The sequence below is a fragment of the Cydia fagiglandana genome, chromosome Z (genome assembly GCF_963556715.1).
Source record: "Cydia fagiglandana chromosome Z, ilCydFagi1.1, whole genome shotgun sequence".
Lineage (NCBI taxonomy): Eukaryota > Metazoa > Arthropoda > Insecta > Lepidoptera > Tortricidae > Cydia > Cydia fagiglandana.
In genome coordinates, this window is record NC_085959.1 from 687,997 (window position 1) to 711,279 (window position 23,283).

Below are 23,283 nucleotides of genomic sequence, written 5' to 3' on the forward strand. Positions count from 1 at the left end.
CCGGCGACGTCAGCATATGCACGCTGACGTGACTTCGAGGGGACAGGAGGCGGTCGCGCGCGCGGGGGGTGCGTATAATGTAGCGTTAGGCCATGACAATAAGAGTCTATTTGATATTAATATTTACCGCGACTACAGCAGGAACTGCTATCTACGTATGTAATTATGTATTTTTTACATGAAACAACTGAACTGATTTTGATAAATGAGGTGTCAATTTATTTGTCTTTGTAGCCCAGGTCACAAAAGCCACATTTTAACCGACTTTGAAAGGAGGAGATTAGGTACTTAAAGAAACAGTATTTTGCTTACTTATCTAGTAAATTATTATTTTTTTAGTTCCATTCGAAAATGTCGTTTTCATGTATTTTATGTAATGTTCATCCATTTAATACTCGATAATTAGAACTATTCTTTGCATAATATGAGCGCATTAAGGTAGAATTGTTGGGGCGCTTTAGTTTTTTTTTCAGAACTTCCACAGTTTTTGTCGGAAATGTAAAATTTAAATTGTGATATATAGTTGAATAACTGGTTTTTCAAATACAGTGAAACCTGGTTAAGTGAGACCTGGATAAGTGAGAAACCTCTATAGCTGGGACTCATGGTGCGGTCCCGACACTTTAGCACTGAATTACCTCTGTTACTGAGAAAAAACGAACCTCTATAACTGGGATTCGTTGTTGTGATTTTATAGTCACATTTACCTCTATAACTGCGACAGAGAGTGTATTTTACCTCTTTTACTGAGACTATATTTATAAGATTACATTTTCCTAATTGTTTTCTGGAATTTTATAGGGAATTGACTTCTGTATCTGAGATAACGTCAATCTATGACCTCTGTAACTTGGACTTCATTGAACAATTTCCGTATTCTTACTAACTCTTAGTCAATCCACAAATTCCGCATTTGCCTAATTGTGTCTAAACAACTTCAAGTTTGATTTAGTTAATTTATGTAAGTAGGTAAAACTATCGAAACGAAAGCTGAAATTTTGATAAGTAACACGAAAAAATACATTTACATTTATTAAATTTCTAATACGCATTGAAGTCCGTATCAAATTTAATTTAATTTTGAAATATCTATCCTTTGGAGAATCATTCAAAATTAATTGAAAGAAATATTTAAACAGACTAAAAAAATATTTAGGGACAAGGATTATTTTACCTTATTTATTTTTAAAGATAATTACTAAATACCCTATTAACCACCTCTATAACTGAAATATACTCTATTCTCACCTCTATTAATGGAACCCTCTGTAAATGAGACAGAAATTTATTTGTACCTGGCTAACTGGGAGCCTGGGTAAGTGGAAAACCTCTTTAAGTGAGACAAATTTGCTCGCCCCTTGAGATCTCACTTGTCCAGGTTTCACTGTATTATACGCAAATTTTTTATGACGATTTTAGTTTAGCTATAAAATTGATACATATCTACTTTTTCCATAAAAAGTGTTATTTCGTTGTTTCTAGCTCTGAAACCGTACATTTTTTTTACAAACAATGTTTAGGTGAATCATAATACATTTAATAACCTTTCATTACATGTAACACATGTGTATGTGAGACTCGTGGTATAGCTATAATTTACATTTTGCGAAATTCGGCAGTGATTATTTATATGACGTCATTATTTGTAACTGAGGAACAACAGAGATGGTCTCCCGGCAGTTTTAGAATCCAGGTCATATTGCTAATAACATACTAGAAGCTTATGCGGATTATCCTGAAAATGACCAATTTAGATTTTTTTTACTTTTATGCATTTGTATGGGCAAATATCTATATTTTGATCCATAATTTCCACATATTTGGTCCAATTTTGATTTCATTGATATCAGTGTATGGCTTGAGACGTCATCTTTAATGTTGTAGTACATTGCTTTATCGTCCGACTTTTGGTTTGGTTGTAAAACCCAAATAATCGAATATTTTTTTACGTAATTTTTATTTATTTGTAAATTTCTCTTAAACTGTTGCATATTTTGGTACACTTTGTATAAATAAAATAAAGTTTATTTAATTGGCTTTCATTTAATACCCCACACGTGTATGTGCTATGCATAGTTTGGGTGCAGTATGCAATATTCGCAACGAAGCGGGAGTCCTTTTGATGACGTCATTCCGCTGAAGTAGATGGCCGGCGCCGCCGTCTCCCGGCAGTTTTGGAGACCCAATGCCATGCCCAACAACATACTAAAAGTTGGTAGCAGTTTCCGGCTCTGAACTATATTCCCATAAGGCATATGACTATACCCTCATTAAATTTACAAATGAAATTATTGCCATGTCAAAAAAAGTATTTGAACATAAAAAACGTAAATAATATCCGTATGACCAATTACCGTCCCATTTTTATTAATTTATAACATAAAACATTTTGTATCGATAGTTGTAAAAAATAGCATGTTAAAAAAATCATATTTCAAAAAATAGGCAAAATAACAAAACTTTTTTTTCTAAATCTAATTAACGAAATTATCAGCTATATTTTCTGACTACAATCAAATTTTTATTTTCTCTTCCACATGGATTTTTTTAGAGTCAAACACGAGCATTTTTCGAATTTCTCAATTTTCACTTACATTTTTCTATTAGAAGTAATTGATCTAACACAATTATATTTATTTTACAAGATGAACACGGCAAGTACATTATATTTCAGAAAAAAGTAATATTTGGTATGCACCAGGGTTGGCACAAGAACCATTTTAAAATTGCAATAATTGACCAATTAGGTGTACACTTCGGGTGGTCACCATTTTTTTTGTAGTTAATTCAGATAAATTTTGTCATACAGTATAATATCCACATTTCTTACCTAATCAAAAAAAGTAATAATTATTTCGTTACCTTTTATAGAAAAAAAATTAGGTCTGATTTTGTACAAGCAAGAATTTGACCCCACTGCTAACTTCGAATGGGCAAAACTTGGAAATTAAAAGATAAAAAAAAAACTGGTGGTGGTTCAGCACTTCTGCCACCATGAAATATATCCTCAATTTTTTTTATGCAAATCAAAAATCATGCGGCACACTTTTTAATTCAAATTTGTTGAAATCACATGGAATGACCCTAATGGTTATAAACGATTTTATTCAAAAGTTACGCAAAACTTTCAGTGCGGCCCTCGTATGCGTAAAACCTCTTCGTTAGTTTTCTTTTCTTTTACGATAGAATTGCGAAAAATAGATATTTTGCAACGAGTGACGAATTTTAAAACACGGTCAAAGGGAGTGTTTTAACGTGCTTATTATAGCACCGGTCGTAATGTAGCACCAGATGTACTGTAAAAATTATGTTAAAAGATAATACTTACTGTTACGAATAAATATTTTTACTGTAAAAAAATATCCCACCAAACACATTTTCATGTAAATTTTGTTGCTAAGACGAAACCATAAGACTCGCACTGTCAAAAAGTTGTCAGATCTCTTGTCGAGCCAAGCTTCAAACTCTACAAGCCCTAACTTCACTAACTCTACACCTTAGTCAAAATATGTGGCTTGGCTGTTTCGCTACCGCCACATGGGCATAAGGTGAAAAATTTATTAAATTCATTATTTTTAGGGTTCCGTACCTCAAAAGGAAAAATACTGAACCCTTATAGGATCACTCGTGTGTCTGGCTGTCCGTCTGTCACAGCCTATTTGCTCCGCAACTACTGCACCAATAAGTTGAAATTTGGTATACACATGTAAGTCTCTAGCCCAAGGACATACATGTAAAGTAAATAATAGAAATTCAAATAAAGGGGTCACTTTTGAGATGAATGATAAATAGAAGAAAAAAAAACTATATCTTGTTATAATTAATATAAGAGAATTAGAATATGAATTAATATAAGAGAATTTTGTTAGAATTTTAATTAGTATAAGATAGATATGTATATTGTCATGTTATTTTCTCGAACTCCCCATCGGCATACAAACCTCCTCAAGGTTTTGCCCACGATGGGTCTTGTAATAATAATGTACTTTATTTAGCTTATTGTTCAATAAATTAAAAAAAAAATATATATATATATATATATATATATATATATATATATATATATCAAACGAAGGGGCTCATTGTAAGAATCTCAGATATATTTTTTCGTAATTTTAAAATAAATAGTTTAGAAGTTATTTAAGAAAATACGCAAAAAATGACCATTCCCCCCTCCCCCCTTATCTCCGAAACTACTGGGTCTAAAATTATGAAAAAAATACACATATTAGCTCTCTTCCTATAGATGGCAGGAAAACCTATTAGAAATGTGCAGTCAAGCGTGAGTCGGACTTAAGTACCTAGTTTTCCGATACCTACGGGTTTTTTAAAGACTACTCACTTTTCTCTAAAAAAAATATATTGTTAAAAATTGTGTAATGTACAGAACCCTTGGAACGCGATTGCGACTCGCATTTGGGCGGTTTTTGTATTATACTTACATACAATAGTTCTTGTAGAAACGAAACGGCCAAGCCACACACTTTTGGTGTAGAGCTAGTAAAGTTAGAGGGCTTGTAGAGTTAGAAGCTTGGCAAGAGATCTGATAACATTTTGACAGTGCGAGCCTTATGGTTTCGTTTGGGCAACATTGTACATCAAAATGTTTTTGATGGGATTTCACTTCTTTTTGTAAGTTGTTTATGACAATCTTCCATCCCCTAATTTAAAGGGTTGGGGGTGATTTACTATCAAAAATCCTGAAATAAGTATCTGGGGGCATCTGTTACACAATGTACTTCTTACTGATTCCCCATATAACCCTTCACCCCGTAAGGGTAAACTTTGGGGTTGAAATCTGCCTTCACCCCGTAAGGATAAACTTTGAGGTTGAAATCTATTCTATATCCTTCCCCATAACAATACCTATCTACATACCAAATTTCAACTAAATCGGTTCAGCGATTATTGATTTCCCATACAAAATTAAACCCCATCTTCATCCCCTTAGGGATACATTTTTTTTTAATTTATTTGTTGTTTGTGTACTAAAACTATCTTACATACCAAATTTCAGCTTCTTAGAGGACTTCAGGAAGTACCCGGTATTGATGATCATCAAGTGAGTGAGTCAGTGACGAAATCGAAGTTTTTAGATATGAATAAAATCTAAAGTATAAGAGCTATGCAATTGATATGCTTAATAAGTCCGAGAACTTTGTTTATCTGGTATAATCCAACCCCAAGTTATGAGGGTTCCAAAAAACGGCGAAGCGCTTCGAGAAAAGGTAGATAGTGCCCTTGCGCTTTTCTCGTCTTGGCGGGGGCACTGCCGTGCCCCCAGATGTTAAAAGATGAGACTACTGTAACTAATAAAGATTTATGTTTAGTTACCTACTATTTTCGCGTAAACTAGACAATTTTTATATCTTTAGTTATTAAGACCCAAAATAATTATTTTCACTTATTATAAATATATCCTCCTGTTATGAAGTATCAAATATTGTTATTTGTATATGTATAACTCTTAAGTTAAAAACAATAAAATCTGTTATTACCTACAGTCAAAATGATTATTTTTTGCGGGATTAAGTAATACACTGGTAGTGTTCAATAAGGCCCATAATAGGACTTTTATAAAAGGTATATTTTCCAAGATTATCGTGATATTTTTATAACTATTTTGGTATAATGAAGAAACTTAAATAAATGAGAAACCTATTTGAGTGAGTTTTTCATACTTCATATCCTGTTTATTAAAAAAAAAACATTTTAATTTAAGGTGGGCTGTATATAGGCATATACGGCCCACACGGAATATACAATAAGGTAAGTGAGGCCACTTACCTTATTGTATATTCAGGATGTATACCGTGTAATATTGATCAGTTGGTTTATAATATACATATTATGATATTGACGTTGAATAGGACAGGACATGACAATAGGAACCAGAAATAGGTATAGTTGGTCAAACCAATTTGTCAGTAAATAAAAACAAAAAACTATATTCATCCTTTTCTTTTGGGTGCTAGTACTAGTGTAAGTCAAAGATAGTATGATGATTCTCCCTGTCTATGTTTGAAATGAGACAGTCCTTTGACAAACTATGTATAGTAAAAAATAGTTGTGAATATCTTGTAAATTTTTATTACAATATTAGTCAAGATAATGAAATATAGCTGGTCAAGCAAATCTTGTCACTAAAAAAAGGCGCGAAATTCAAATTTTCTATGGAACGATATCCCTTCGCACCTACATTTTTCAAATTTGCCGCCTCTTTCTACTGACAAGATCTGATTGACCAGCTGTAGGTATTTTTACTTAATAAGATATTTTAATTTCACGTAATGTCCGCATCTAATTTATATATGTGCACGGTAAACAAACAAATGAATGATAAGAAAAGACAGACAGTGTTACTGAGCGGGAGGGGGGGCGAGGGGCGAGGTATAGGTAGATTAGGTAGGCTATGATAGGCTCTCGAGCGCCGCGCCGGCGACTGACGGACCAGCGCGGCGTATGTATGAATTTCGCGCCTTTTTAACTAGATTTTACTATTACAATGCAAGCTACACACAGAAATTTCTTACTTTCCATAATATGGCTGCGTATATTATTTTATAGTAATAGACTTATTTTTACAGACTCTAATTCAATATTAGATATTATAGGACAAAAAACGTATATTAATTCTAAAGCATATATCTTATTCTTCTAGCTTTTTAGCTTGCCTATTAACTTATAAATTTAGATATGTTGTTGTGGATTTATTAAACTTTAATTCAATATCGACAAAATAATAAGCTAATTGTAGTTTGACAAAGAAGCACGTTAAAAAAATTTCTAATAATTTTACATTATAAAGCGTCATACATATTATAAACAATGGAACTTAAACATTGCACTTTAATTCAATATTAAAAAATCATTACTAAAAATATATAAATACCTAATTTATATCTAACGCTCGTTCTAACTTTTCATCATATATAGCATATATGCTTAAAAATATGTCCTATATCAGATAAGTATCACTTTTTCAACTTTAGAATTATCAAAACTTTTAGTGCAAAAATCCGGTCCCACTATTGAGCTATAGTAGCATTTCGTTTCTATAAGACTCGCAGTTCTAACCAAACCTAACCCACTTTTGTTCGGTTCTGTGAGGATCGCAGTTCAAACCTAACCTAACCCACTTAACGGCGCATGCGGTGCGGTGTACGGGAGTTTGAGCGGGAGGGGTTTGGCATCATCATACCCACATTTTATGGTAGGTAATCATAGTGGTTTATTTAGTTTAGGTATCATAGTGGTTTTCCGGGTCAAGGTCCGGGTCTCTGAGTCAGAGTCCGGGTCCGAGTCCCGGTCCAAGTCCGGGTCCGGGTCCGAGTCCGGGTCCGAGTCCGGGTCCGAGTCCGGGTCCGAGTCCGAGTCCGAGTCCGGGTCCGAACCGGATCCGGGTATGAGTCCGGGTCCCAGTCCAAGTCAAAATCGAAATTCGAAATCACCAAACATGTACTATGCATCGTTGAAGAGTTCTGTTCTGATCATCATCAGCAGTTCCACTTCATCAAATGCGACAGTTTTTAATGTAAATGCTTGATTTTATGATGAAAATACAAAAAATTCTATACGTATGCCTTTAAGATTTGAGGAGTTCCCTCGATTCCTTATGGATCCCATCATCAGAACTCGAGCTTGACAGAAATGTGGCTTAAAAACTAAACTTGCTTAACAAACATAACGAAGAGGACAAATCGCCAAACGTGAACTATGCGTCGTTGAAGAGTTCCGTTCTGATCATCATCAGCAGTTCCACTTCATCAAATGCGACAGTTTTTAATGTAAATGCTTGATTTTCTGATGAAGATACAAAAATCTCTATACGCATGCCTTTAAAATTTGAGGAGTTCCCTCGATTTCTCATGGATCCCATCATCAGAACTCAAGCTTGATAAAATTGTGGCTTAAAAACTTAACTTGCTTAACAAACATAACGAAGAGGACAAATCGCCAAAGGTGAACTATGCGTCGTTGAAGAGTTCCGTTCTGATCATCATCAGCAGTTCCACTTCATCAAATGTCACGTTTTTGAATGTATATGCTTGATTTGTTGATAAAAACACAAAAATCACCATATGTATGCCTTTAAGATTTGAGGAGTTCCGTCGATTCCTCATGGATCCCATCATCAGAACTGGATTTTGACAAAAACGGGGCCAATCTGTATGCATATACATACAATCAAAAAAATATTTTTCAAAATCGGTCCAGTAATGACGGAGATATGGAGTAACAAACATAAAAAAAATAATAATAAGTCGGCTCACAAAAGTCCTTAACAGTCTTTTGTCAGGAGGCAACAAAGTGCGCGCCTTCAACGCCTGGGTAATGCCCCTACTCACATACTCCTTTGGCATACTAAGGTGGACTCAGACCGAGCTGGACGCCCTGGATCGGAGGGTCCGATCACTGCTCACCACACATCGCATGCTACACCCACGCTCGTCAGTTATGAGATTGTACATCCCACGGAAGTGTGGAGGCCGAGGCCGCCTAAACGCCAAGGATCTCCACAACCGCGAGGTGTACAATCTCAGGAACTATTTCCTTAACAACGAGTGTGGGATGCATCGTGATGTGGTGGCAGTAGATAGGAACCTCACGCCGCTTTCCTTGGCAAACGAGAACTGGCGCAAACCTGTGGTACTAAGTACTGCGGATCGCAAGGCGGCATGGGAGAGTAAGGTGCTACACGGGCGGTTCTACAAGGCCCTCACGGGACCCGATGTGGACCTGCTCGCGTCGGTGAACTGGTTACGATTCGGGGACCTCTTCGGAGAAACCGAGGGTTTTGCCTGTGCAATTGCAGACGAAGTGATGATGACGAACAACTATCGGAAATATATCCTGAAGGACGGTACGGTCGACATTTGTCGGGCATGCCGCCGTCCCGGAGAGTCACTCAGGCATATCATTTCCGGTTGTTCTCATCTTGCTAACGGCGAGTACTTGCACAGACATAATCTCGTAGCCAGGATTATTCACCAGCAACTTGCTCTTCTATATGGCCTTGTGGACTGCGAAGTACCGTACTACAAGTACTCACCTGCGCCTGTTCTCGAGAATGGTCGTGCCACGCTCTATTGGGATCGATCTATCATCACTGACAGGACTATTGTAGCCAATAAGCCTGATATTGTGATAATAGATCGATCGCAACGTCGGGCCATGCTCGTTGACATCACCATCCCCCATGATGAGAATCTCGTGAAGGCCGAGAAGGACAAGTCCAGTAAGTACCTAGACTTGGCTCACGAGATAACCGCCATGTGGGATGTTGATTCGACGATCATTGTCCCGATAGTCGTTTCAGTGAACGGTTTAATAGCTAAGAGTCTCGACCAACATCTCGAGAGACTCTCGCTAGGTGGTTGGATCAAGGGACAGATGCAGAAGGCGGTGATCTTGGACACGGCGCGGATAGTACGTCGGTTCCTCTCTCTGCAGCCCTGACCACCGGTAGCTTGGGCCTTGCCCCGCTGCTGGCGGCACCCTAGGTTAGGTTTTTTATAATGTGTTTATATGTATTTTTATTGTTTTGTAAGTGTTTTTATGTTTTACTTTTATATTCATATTATAAAAATACCTAACCTAAGACGATAAATAAATAAAGAGAATAATAATAACGGGTTCCAGCAGGCGTTCTACATGACATTAAAGCTCTCCAAGGGGCCTCTACGTGTTGGATCTGTGTCCCCACGCAAGCCTATCAAAAAAACCGGGATTATAGGCCCGTGATATCCAAAAGGAGATACAATAATAATAATTAAAAAAAACATACAACCGAATTGATAACCTCCTCCTTTGGGATTTGGAAGTCGGTTAAAAATGTTAAAAATCTAGACACGCGGCAGCGTGTCAAGCCAAGTTCAAGCAAAGGAACTGGCTAGCCAGCGCCGAGTGTAATATTACACGAACCACTTGGTGCCACTTTTGACCCTTCTATAACTCAAAACATCTTTGACGTAAACACATAAAACTACGTGTGTTTAATTATATCCATAAGGATATCTAGAAGCCCAAATTTCATGAAGCTAGCTCAGACGGTTATAAAGGTATGAAGGTCAAAAAGTCGTAAATTTTAAGACTGACTTATGACTTATAGTACCTAAACCTAACCTACTTCCAGATGACCTAGAAGGATGAAATTTGGAATCCAGCTTGGTTATTGTGTGTAACCGTAGGAAAAAATCTAAAAATAAAATAAAGTTAAAAAATAGGGGGGGTCCCCATACAAAAAAAAACACTTTTTATTGGGACTGACATATAAGTACCTAAACCTAACCTACTTCCAGATGACCTAGAAGGATGAAATTTGGAATCCAGCTCGGTTATTATGTGTAACCGTAGGAAAAAAATCTAAAAATAAAATAAAGTTTAAAAATAGGGGGGGTCCCCATACAAAAAAAACCATTTTTTATTGGGACTGACATATAAGTACCTAAACCTAACCTACTTCCAGATGACCTAGAAGGATGAAATTTGGAATCCAGCTCGGTTATTGTGTGTAAGCGTAGGAAAAAATCTAAAAATAAAAAAACGTTAAAAAATAGGGGGGGTCCCCATACAAAAAAATATTTTTTTATTGTAGCGTTGGAACCGTTACAAGCAGATATTTGAAACTACCCCAATATATGTATTATTATATTTGCTATATTAAAATAAAGTTTAGTCAAAAAATAAGTGGTGTCCCCATACAAAAAAACTTGTAATACGCTCTAAACAACCGGCCAACGGTGTGTCGTCGGCGGCGCGCGGCACCACATAATTATACAAAGAACAGAAGTAAAAACCATACAGCGGAAACACGACAAAAAACATTAAATCTCAATACCTGCCTAGTTTTCTTTACAAAAAGTATTGATATCCCACCAAAAACATAAATGTAAAAATGGAGAGCCAAGTTCAATACAAAAATTATGCTTGGCTGTGGGGCTCGCCGCAAAAAGAATGGAGATCTAAATGAGTGCCACTGCCAAGTTCTATGCAAAATCCAAATATGTATTTATAGGAACAAAATAACATTATAAACAAGTATTAAACTCTATTTCTTTGCTTTATTGGATACCTATAACAATTGCTGTTATTTAAAAAAATGTGAGATCTTAAAGTAGGTTAGATTTGGCTTGGCCAGGTTTTATCAGAATTACATTATATAAAATGATTGATATAATGAAAACTGGCCAAGTCAAATCTAACCTACTTTAAGATCTCACATTTTTTTAAATAACAGCAATTGTTATAGGTATCCAATAAAGCAAAGAAATAGAGTTTAATACTTGTTTATAATGTTATTTTGTTCCTATAAATACATATTTGGATTTTGCATAGAACTTGGCAGTGGCACTCATTTAGATCTCCATTCTTTTTGCGGCGAGCCCCACAGCCAAGCATAATTTTTGTATTCAACTTGGCTCTCCTTTTTTACATTTATGTTTTTGGTGGGTAATATAATACAGCTTTCTTCCGATAACAAGCGACCTCCAGCGTTGCCAGAATACCATGAAAGGCCTCAAATTATTTCAGCCGGGCCATGTTTTGGATGTGACCGAAAACGTAAACACAGATAAAACTGCAAAAATTTATGGCAAAATCGTCGCCCAAACAAGAATTTTGAATGTGTATGATGAATTTCAGTAAATATACTTTTTAAACAAGTAATTGTTAACATGTATACTAATAATAGAACTGTACTCGCTACTGCTACTACAACCAACCGCAGTTTTCAAGTAAAAAATAGAGTTTATGTTTATTGACAATCAAAACAATAATACTTATTGCATTGAAGATGTATTTAAAACATTATTATTTATTAGATGTAAGATGTTTAATTCGGTTAAATTGTGTTCTAATGTATGGGAAAGACAAACTAATTATAGCCAGCCTTTTATGAATGTAGTATGATACCTTAGGGCAGCGGTCGGCAACCTGCGGCCCGCGGGCCGCATGCGGCTCGTGAACCCGTCACTTGCGGCCCGAGAGCCGCCTTGGCTATTTTGTATGTAATACTGACAAACGACAATGTCTCATAAAGTCATAAATATTAACAAAGTACGGCCCGCGTCACCTCCGTTAACTACTATGTGGCCCTTGGCTGCTAAAAGGTTACCGACCGCCAAAAAAAAATTTTTTTGTTTGTTTTTATTTTTTAATTTTTTTAATGTATTTGTACATAAAAAGTAAATGCTATTGGTAAACTTGTCATTTAAAATGGATTTTTACTTATTTTTTCGTGAAACTTAGTTTTTGCAAAGTGTTACTTGTCACTGTTACTTGTCACTGTTTGACATCTATCAATAAGGATATTTAGACTAAATCCCATGGTAGCAACATCGCCATCCAAAAGGCGTTTTACACTATGTAACAATAAAAACTTGTTTTTTAGGGTTCCGTACTTCAAAAGGAAAAAACGGAACCCTTATAGGATCACTCGTGCGTCTGTCTGTCCGTCCGTCTGTCCGTCTGTCACAGCCAATTTGCTCCAAAACTACTGGACCAATTAAGTTGAAATTTGGTACACATATGTAAGTCTGTGACCCAAAGACGGACATGTCACGTCAACAAATGAATTTTAAACACTACTACTACTACTTTTGGGGGGTAAACGATAAAATTAAAAAACAAAGTTTTGCAAACTATATCGTGTTACATATCAAACGCTCAAAGAGCTCATTGTGAGAATCTTAAATATATTTTTTGTATAAATTTACGATAAACATTTTAGAAGTTATTCAAGAAAATAGACAAAAAATGACCACCCCCCCCCCCTCTATCTCCGAAACTACAGGGTCTAAAATTCTGAAAAAAATACACAAAATAGCCCTTTACCTAAAGATGACAGGAAAACTTATTAGAAATCTAGAGTCAAGCGTGAGTCGGATTTAAAAACAAAAATGCGGTTAGGTTTTTTTAGGGACACAGCCGCAATGGTTTAAGTGAAACGTGATGTAGACAGCTATTACGAAGGCTCTAGGCCGATATCCGCATAAGGTTGAAGGCCCGAAGCGTCCCGAAGAGGCGTGCCTTCAGCTTCAAGCGTGAGTCGGACTGAAGACAAAAAATGCGACTAGGCTGTATCCTGCGATCATATATAACCATGGATACCGCCTTTAGGAACATTACCGTTCAAATTCTCGGGCCAAATTAGCACACATACACAATTACGCCTACATTCAAATAAGACGACGCGTTTACAGAGCCTATAATCAAAGCTGGTAAACGAAATAATAGTCATCTTTATTACACTAATGGTACATAGCTAAGTGTAGATGAAATGCATATAATGTCAATAACTACCAATCAGCGACATTAATCCGCTAATAACCTTCTTGCTGTACGTACTGGCCGCTGAGAGTTTGCGGTTCATATTATTAGATTAGAATATGACTTGGACAGGGACAGGGACAGGGACATGTTATGCCATACATTGAAGAACCAGTCAAATAATTCACGTATAATAATCTAATGCAGATTAAAAGATAACTAGTTAGAATGTTGTTATGAAATGACAGACTAACTCAACATAAGTAAATATATCATTGTTGTATAAATGTATTCCGCTATAATAAGTATTTTGTATATTTTATTATCAATCTGTATGGCAGAGCAAATTCACGTTCAGGTATAGTCTGTACGTTTTTCTAAGATCAAGTACGCCATAGTAAATGTATGGCGAACTTGATCTTAGAAATCGGACTGGCTACTAAACTGTCTGCAAAATTTACACGGGTACACGAATCGGGTCAAAAGTATTTGAACAGGCGGAGTCACAATAAATCCCCACTTTTAGTTCAAATGGAAATATTTTATATGTATATAGCCGGTCAAGCATGTTCATGTTCATGTTCATGTGCATGTTCTACAGACAATAAACTAATTATGAATTATTATTATTAAGCAAGTGTGTCAGTAGAAAAAGGTGCAAAATTAAAATTTTAGTAGTAGTAGTAGTAATCACTTTATTGTACACAACACAGGTTTACAAAAATAAATTACAGTAATGGAAGTACAAAGGCGAACTTATCCCTATAAGGGATCTCTTCCAGCTAACCTTCGATTAGATGAGAGGAAAACTCCAGTCAGGTCAGATAGACAAACTTACGGGATGTACAGTAATATTTAGAAAAAGTAAACTAACGTATTGTCAACTCATAAAATACATAAATAATATTATCGAATAAAATACATATATATACATATATATATATATATATACAAGTTTAAAGTAGAAATAAAGGTTAGTACTTAACCAGATCCCGCTGATTGGAAAGCCAAAGCTTCTTCAGATTAGCCTTGAGTGACGCCACAGACTGGGACCGCTTGAGCGACAGGGGCAACTCGTTCCACAACTTCACAGCGCGCACCGTAAAAGAATTTGCATATGTTCGCGTCTTATTAGGCGGAATAGTAAGCGTGAGATTACAGCTAGATCGTAAACGGTGATCACTTCCTTCAGCCAGATAGCTAAATCTTTCCGTTAGGTAAGATGGGGAACGGGGGTTGAAGAGTATATTGAACAGCAACGACACGACATGCACATCTCTGCGTCGGCGGATCGGTAACCATCCGAGCTGGGAGCGAAAGTTGGAGACGTGATCATATTTACGGAGGCCAAATATATACTTGATGCAAACATTTTGTGAACGCTCAAGTTTATCCAGCAATTCCTCATTAAGGTCCAGATACGCAACGTCACCATAGTCTAGCAGAGGGAGCAAGAGCGAACGGGCAAGAGTCAGTTTAGTATGAAGAGGGAGAAAATTGAAGAGAGTGGAGGGATCCAAAAACTTTTTTACTCACCTCAGCAACATGGGGAGACCAAGAAAGCGTCTGATCCATGGTGATACCCAAATTTTGGACAGTAGAGGAGAGAGGGATATTAGTCTTTTATAAATTTCATAAACTTTATAAATTTTGTATGGGACCACAGCCGTTCGCGCGCTTACATTTTCTAAATTTGCCGCTCTTTTCTACTGACGGAAATGGCTTGAGAGAGAACCTATATATATGTGACAGTAGAGGGTGGATTCAAATGATCAATATTTTCAGATAATGTGTGTATTTGTTAAATTAATTCAGTGAAAGCGTGATTTTTTTTTTTCGAAAAATGTTTGCATGACCTTACAGACAGATCCAATGCGCCATGAAACTTAATACTAACTAACATATACCAAGCAGGTACATACAACCATTACAAATAACAATCAGGTACAAACAAACAATTACAAATAACACAATTACAAATCACTAGTCCCTTAATATCACATCCACAATTACACCTTAACGGATGTACGCCTCGCATCCATCACCTCACAGAATCTCAGGCATTTATGTCTCACAGACACCCAACGCCACGCAAACAGGTCGCACTCGGGTGTAAAATGTATCTACATATAGGAGACCGGGTATGATTATCTCACGGGTTATATCTCATGAATATCTTGCCAGGCATCCACTCAATTTCATGTCTCTCTAATTGGACAGCTTTTTTTCATAGTTCTCTGCGAATAGCATTTTGTGGGAATCTGAATGGAAAGTAATGTAAAATGACAATACCAAATTTTATTATTAATTTGAAATAACTAGGTAGTTTTTTTATAGCTCCATCTCATGAAATAAAAAAAGAAAATACAAATCTGTAAGAAGGAATTTATTACTACATTTATAATTATATAGAAAATACCTAAACAAGCAAACAAACACAAGTTAATAAAATAGTCTACTTCATTTGGCATAACACCATCCCTATTATCATCGCAATTTAAAAAGTCGTATGTTGTTATGAAAGTCGTATGCAGTTGTTACGTTTTAGCTTAGCACGGTAGTATTGAAAACAAATCGTCATGTTTATTCCAAATTTTACTGAAGTTATCTGTTTACTACAAGTGAAAAGTGATTCCACTGTCCTTGGTATGAACTAAAATAACATCTGCACCACTTCACGACACATGAAGATATTTTTAATTACAAAAAAACGTTGTTTTTATAAATCAATTTAGCCATTGGTCACTGACTGTCATCTCGGTCGTACTGAGATCGCGGGGTAGTTTGCGTTGGGTCAATTGAGCGGACAGAATACTTCCAGTATATGCGTTCACTGGCTGTATCTGGCACACAGCCGCAATGGTACCTACTTGTAGTACTGATGATTAGGTTACTATTGTTACGTGTTTTAAAAAGCATTATTATACAGGGTGGCCAAACAATAAACTAAGTGTATTCCGGTTGCCAACGTGCAACCCCGAAATCGCAAAGAAAAATTTGGCTGTTTCATACATTTTGGCTGGTTCGTTTTCTATAGGACGATACATTTTTTTCGCCATTTCGGGCTAAAGCCCCATAGTAAAAGTTGCTCAGTATAGTCCCAAAACCTCCCTGGCTACGGGAATGCACTTATTTTTTAGCGGCCACTCTGTACGATTATCTCTCTTCGGCCTTCGCTTTTAAAACACTTGCGGAAGTTGTAGGAAGCGCGACTGTCGGACGCTCCGAGTATTAAGCTCTACGCGGAGTTCGGTCTTCAGTCTTCACATTTGGACACTGTACTACTATTGTTCGGCATTTAATCTTCCTATCCAAGCTACTTTGCATAGTTGCAGAGATATAAGCCACCACGCCAGAAAACCATACATGAATACTTTGATTATGAAATGGAATAGAAATAGGAATTTGAAATTGTAAATAATGAATTGCATGACTTTACTAATGTTAATAATTAATCTGACATGTTATTTCTAATATTTTTTATGTTAGTGCGACTATACTTTAAATTTTGCATGCTACACCAAGCAGGGTATGGTTGAACGAATTAATATGTTATTGTACACCTTTGTAAACCCATATTCAGCAAATAAATAAATAAAACTTCATGTTACATCCGGTTTTTGATTGACCCATTCGGGGTTTCCAAGACATTTCACGTACAAAAAAAAATGTTGAAAATTGTATGATGTACGGAACCCTTGAAACGCGAGTCCGACTCGCACTTGACCAGTTTTTTTTTAATTGGTATTAACTCTGAAACTAGCCGAATTTCAAAAAAGTTTAAAGGACATTTTTGTCTATAAATATGATCAGGAATACGCTGTTAAAATTATTCGGTTTCCTCATGTTACACCGTGTATAATAAATGAGTTTCGAACCCTAAGTAAAATCCCTGTTACAGCCGCTATGGCTGACGTGAAACGTGGTGTGGACCGCTAATGCGAAGGCCGAAGGCCGAGCTCGGCGTAGGGCCGAAGGCCCGAAGCGTCCAGGATTTAAGTGCTTTAACATAGAACAATAGTACAAGTGTCTAAATGCGAAGGCTGAAGGCCGAGCTCCGCGTAGGGCCGAAGGCCCGAAGCGTCCAGGACATCAGTGATTTAGCACAGAACAATAGTAAAAGTGTCCAAATGCGAAGGCCCGAAGCGTCCAGGACATCAGTGCTTTAGCACAGAACAATAGTACAAGTGTCTAAATGCGAAGGCCGAAGGCCGACCTCCGCGTAGGGCCGAAGGCCCAAAGCGTCCAGGACATCAGTGCTTTAGCACAGAACAATAGTACAAGTGTCTAAATGCGGTGGCCGAAGGCCGAGCTCCGCGTAGGGCCAAAGGCCTGAAGCGTCCAGGATGTTAGTGCTCTAACACGGAACAATAGTACAAGTGTCTAAATGCGAAGGCGGAAGGCCGAGCTCCGCGTAGGACCGAAGGCCCGAAGCGTCCAGGACATCAGTGCATTAGCACAGAACAATAGTACATTGTCTAAATGCGAAGGCCGAAGGCCGAGCTCCGCGTAGGGCCGAAGGCCCGAAGCGTCCAGGACATCAGTGCTTTAGCACAGACCAATAGTATAAGTGTCTAAATGCGAAGGCCGAAGGCCGAGCTCCGCGTAGGGCCGAAGGCCCGAAGCGTCCAGGACATCAGTACTTTAGCACAGAACAATAGTACAAGTGTCTAAATGCGAAGGCCGAAGGCCGAGCTTCGCGTAGGGCCGAAGGCCCGAAGCGTCCAGGACATATCAGTGCTTTAGCACAGAACAATAGTACAAGTGTATAAATGCGAAGGCCGAACGCCGAGCTCCGCGTAGGGCCGAAGGCCCGAAGCGTCCAGGATGTTAGTGCTTTAACACAGAACAATAGTATAAGTATCTAAATGCGAAGGCCGAAAGCCGAGCTCCGCGTAGGGCCGAGGGCCCGAAGCATCCAGGATGTTAATGCTTTAGCACAGAGCAATAGTACAAGTGTCTAAATGCGAAGGCCGAAGGCCGAGCTCCGCGTAGGGCCGAAAGCCCGAAGCGTCCAGGACATCAGTGCTTTAGCACAGAACAATAGTATATGTGTCTAAATGCGAAGGCCGAAGGCCGAGCTTCACGTAGGGCCGAAGGCCCGAAGCGTCCAGGACATCAGTACTTTAGCACAGAACAATAGTACAAGTGTCTAAATGCGAAGGCCGAAGGCCGAGCTCCGCGTAGGGCCGAAGGCCCGAAGCATCCAGGACATATCAGTGCTTTAGCACAGAACAATAATACAAGTGTCTAAATGCGAAGGTTGAAGGCCGAGTTCCGGGTAGGGCCGAAGGCCCGAAGCGTCCAGGATGTTAGTGCTTTAGCACAGAGCAATACTACAAGTGCCTTAATGCGAAGGCCGAAGGCCGAGCTCCGCGTAGGGTCGAAGGCCCGAAGCGTCCAGGACATCAGTACTTTAGCACAGAACAATAGTACAAGTGTCTAAATGCGAAACCGAAGGCCCAGCTCCGCGAAGGGCCAAAGGCCCGAAGCGTCAAGGATGTTAGTGCTTTAACACAGAACAATAGTATAATATAAGTGTGTAAATGCGAAGGCCGAAGGCCCGAAGCATCCAGGACATATCAGTGCTTTAGCACAGAACAATAATACAAGTGTCTAAATGCGAAGGTTGAAGGCCGAATTCCGGGTAGGGCCGAAGGCCCGAAGCGTCCAGGATGTTAGTGCTTTAGCACAGAGCAATATAGTACATGTGTCTAAATGCGAAGGTCGAAGGCCGAGCTCCGCGTAGGGCCGAAGGCCCGAAGCGTCCAGGACATCAGTGCTTTAGCAGAGAACAATAGTACAAGTGTCTAAATGTGAAGGCCGACCTTCACGTAGGGCCGAAGGCCCGATGCGTCCAGGATGTTAGTGCTTTAATACAGAACAATAGTATAAATGTCTAAGTGCGAAGGCCGAAGGCCAAGCACCGCATAGGGCCGAAGGCCCGAAATGTCCAGGATGTCAGTGCTTTATCACAGAACAATTGGTGTAGTAAATAAAGGTAGTGGACCCCGCAGTAATTCCTCAGCCAGAAAAAGCTTTACAGTATGATAAAGTATCAATAAATAAGAAGTATTGTATAAGTTTCCAAAGAATAATAATAATGGTATTTAAGTAAATACCTAAAGTCTTAAATCGTTAATATCTTTTTACGGAAAATTGCTCCGTTTAAACTTTCTTCTCCGGACATGTTCATGTAACGTATTGCAACAATATATGAAATATCAAAAAAAAAATCCCCGCAGAAATACCAATATTAACAAAATATAATTTTTTGGCGTGGCTTGGACTGGAAAATTGCTCAGTCTAATTTTTTCACTGGAATGCCATTTTATTGCCGATTTATATGTACATACAAATTGAAAATTTAAAAAATTTACCATGTAACTATACTTTTTTTCAGAAATTGCCTTTTTACTCGCTGTGGAAAATTTCTCTATCCATTTTATTTATTGAATTAAGTTCACAGTTTTCTTTCCATTCAACTATAAAACATCCAAAAAAATAACGAGCGTATTCAAAACTAAACATATCGGGAGCAGTGTATAGAGAGCGGGGTGTACAAGGGATGACAGTTCTTTTGGATATGTTGGATTTAAGTATATACGTGACTACTTAGTATATATTTAAAAAGAAATCAGGCTGAGAAATTTTCCACTCTCAGTTTTTTATAGTTCTAAAATACATAAACTTGGGTAGAAATATGAATTTTTTTTTGGATTTTCTTACCCACTACGCCAAATTATATTCTAAGATCATATAAGAAGGAAAAAATGGCAGAGCAATTTTCCGATGAAAAAGAGGAATTATCATAAAAAAAATATTCTCATGTTTGACAAAAGTTTTAGATTTTTTTCTAGTATCACATACTGATACAAATAACTTATTTGGTAAAATAATTTTGGACGGAGGAATTACTCGGTTCAATATATAAACAGATTTGTATTTTTACGTAACCTAACTTAGGAGTGGTTGTTTTTGGATATTTATATGTTAGTTTCGGCTCATACTATACAATAACCAAGCAAAATTTCATCGACTGAGAAATTAATGCATGGGTCTCCATACAACAACTTGCTTCGTTTACTACACTAAATAGTACAAATGTCAATGCGAAGGCCGAAGGCCGAGCTCCGCGTAGGGCCGAAGGCCCGAAGCGTTCAGTATGTCAGTAGTTAAACACAGAATTGACAGACTGGACGCTTCGGGCCTTCGGCCCTACGCGGAGCTCGGCCTTCGCATTTAGTTAGACTCTTGTACTGTCTATTGCTTTGTGTTTGAATACCGAAGTCGCGCATCTTGCAAATTCGTGATGTATTATAATTATTTTGAGTAATTTCTTAAATTTTATATGTAAAGATTATTTGGGGTCACAATGATTCACTGTATCTAAATGAACTTGAATACAGCATTTGATAGGTTATTTTAAAATAATTAATTACAGCGTCACACCTAGGTATTTAATTAAATGATCAATTCATTTTGGAGTAATGAATGTAACGATTAGTAGTAGTAGTAGTAAAATACTTTATTGTACAAAAAGAAACATAAAACATGAAAGAACACATCATTAGTACAAAGGCGAACTTATCCCTTTCAGGTGCAATTTTTTTGTAAATAACACACCAAAATTACGAGAATAGATATTTTATACGGGAAATACACGTTTTATAGCAAACTTGTTGGTGTCTTTCCTGTAAGCATCGCATTTAAGGGAATCTAAAAGCATTTTTTTACGTAGCACCTTTACAGGCGGAATATTTTATTCAGTACTCAGATGTACAGACTCAAATGAGAAAAACGGGATATATATGAACCACAGTTCGTTACCTTTTATAGTATTGTCCACAGAAGTGACCTTTTCTAAAATATGTTTTTTACATTGGTACATCAGAAAATACCTAACTAAGATTATAGTACAGTCATTATAGATTTTGACCCGTGAATAATTAGTTCTTGGATTTTTTTTTCGTAGGTCCCTCGGGGGGGGGGGTCACTGGGAGTGTAAATTCAAAAAGTAGGCTTAATCAGGCTCCTGCGTATATTCAAAAAATGGTTTTTTTTCCAAAAAAACGGTTTTTCTTCAATAACTCGGCCATTTTTGATTTTAAAGTAAAACCGTGAGGACAAAAACTGTAGGAAATTTGATTCTCTACAAGTTAGTCCAGTCATTATATCAAAAAAACCGACCCTTCCCGTGAATAATCAGTTCTTGGATTTTTTTTGTACGTCCCTCGGGGGAATCACTGGGAGTGTAAATTCAAAGAGAAGACTGAATCAGGGTCCTGTGTATATTCCAAAAACGGTTTTTCTTGAATAACTCGGTCATTTTTGATTTTACAGTAAAACCGCGAGGACAAAAATTTTAGAAAATTTGATTCTCTACAAGTTGGGTCCTCACAATTTTTCTTCTAGGATCGATAGTTTGGAAATAAAATTTGAAAAAGGCGACAAATTCAAAATATTTTCAACGTCCCGTTTATTTTCAACTTTACGACATAAATGAAGAGGACTAAACTTGTAGAGAATCAAATTCTGAACAATTTTGGTTCCCACCTTCTTTCCCCCAAAATCGATATTTTAGAAATTAAACCTGAAAAACGCGACAAATTCAAAATATTATCATTATCTCCTATGTTCCACGCTTTACGGCATAAATGAAGGGAAACGAAGTTGTAGAGAATCAAATTCTGAACAATTTTTGTCCTCACGGTTTTACTGTAAAATCAAAAATGACCGAGTTATTCAAGAAAAACCGTTTTTCGAATATACACAGGACCCTGATTCAGTCTACTTTTTGAATTTACACTCCCAGTGATTCCCCCGAGGGACGTACGAAAAAAACATCCAAGAACTGATTATTCATGGGAAAGGTCGGTTTTTTGGATATAATGACTGGACTAACTTGTAGAGAATCAAATTTCCTACAGTTTTTGTCCTTACGGTTTTACTGTAAAATCAAAAATGGCCGAGTTATTGAAGAAAAACCGTTTCTTTGGAAAAAAACCATTTTTCGAATATACGCAGGAGCCTGATTAAGCCTACTTTTTGAATTTACACTCCCAGTGACCCCCGCGAGGGACCTACGAAAAAAAAATCCAAGAACTAATTAATCACGGGTAGGGCCGGTTTTTTGGATATAATGACTGTACTATTACTATATACTTACTAGCAATAGGAACTCGGGATTGTCAAGCAGCCGTCATACGTTCTATGTGTTCTATCAAAGTAACTCGCGCCACCGCACCGCCATAGATTCTAATGCATTATTTGAGGAGATAAGCATGTATTACCACGGTGAATGTGGTATTAAAAGGACCGTTATTACTTTAACTTACTATTTCAGGTATTTTTCGTTAGTTTTGTGCCTTAAATTTCGTACACGGTGGCCTCAAATAAGAGCAGTGATAAAAATTCCGTAAAAACTGTCACATTATTATGTTTTAGCAGCCTATTATAATTCCGCCTGCTTTATTTTACTCATATTTCATTTAAATAAAATAAGTTCTATTAAATGGCACCAATTTTACCAAAATCGGTTAATGGGCTGATGAGTCATTACTAAATGAACACTGCAAATAAGGGTCATTTTAGCTCCTATTGCGTCGTTTCTAGCGTAGAATCGGCGCCATCTATGTCAGCGGCACATGTAATTCCGAGTAATGGCTACTTTCGTCTATACAATGATGTCAAAACTATACATATAGCACAGAATAAGTAATAGTATTATCATACAGAACGGCCACGCACCGCCCCGCCCCGACTCGGATTACCTCGCCCCGCGACTGAGTTCTGACGGACTCCTGACGTACGCTCAGTTCGGCTAGCGACGCCGCGACGCGATGACGCAACTTTCAAAATGCCGGTGTATTGTGCGATGTACGGGTACCTACTTATTGTAGAAATGAATAATAATATAGTTTTCCAAAGAGACGAAATATGTATTAGTAAATAAGGCTATACGTTTGCGTAAAAATAATAATATCATATGAATTAAAACCCGTTCGTTGAATT

General features: G+C 37.4%; 1 protein-coding gene across 1 annotated transcript in view; it reads left to right on the forward strand.

Annotated features, from left to right (window-relative positions):
- LOC134678970 (ADP-ribosylation factor GTPase-activating protein 1) overlaps window positions 1-23,283 on the forward strand; it is a 52,483-nt gene that overhangs the window by 23,428 nt on the left and 5,772 nt on the right. The window lies entirely within an intron of this gene.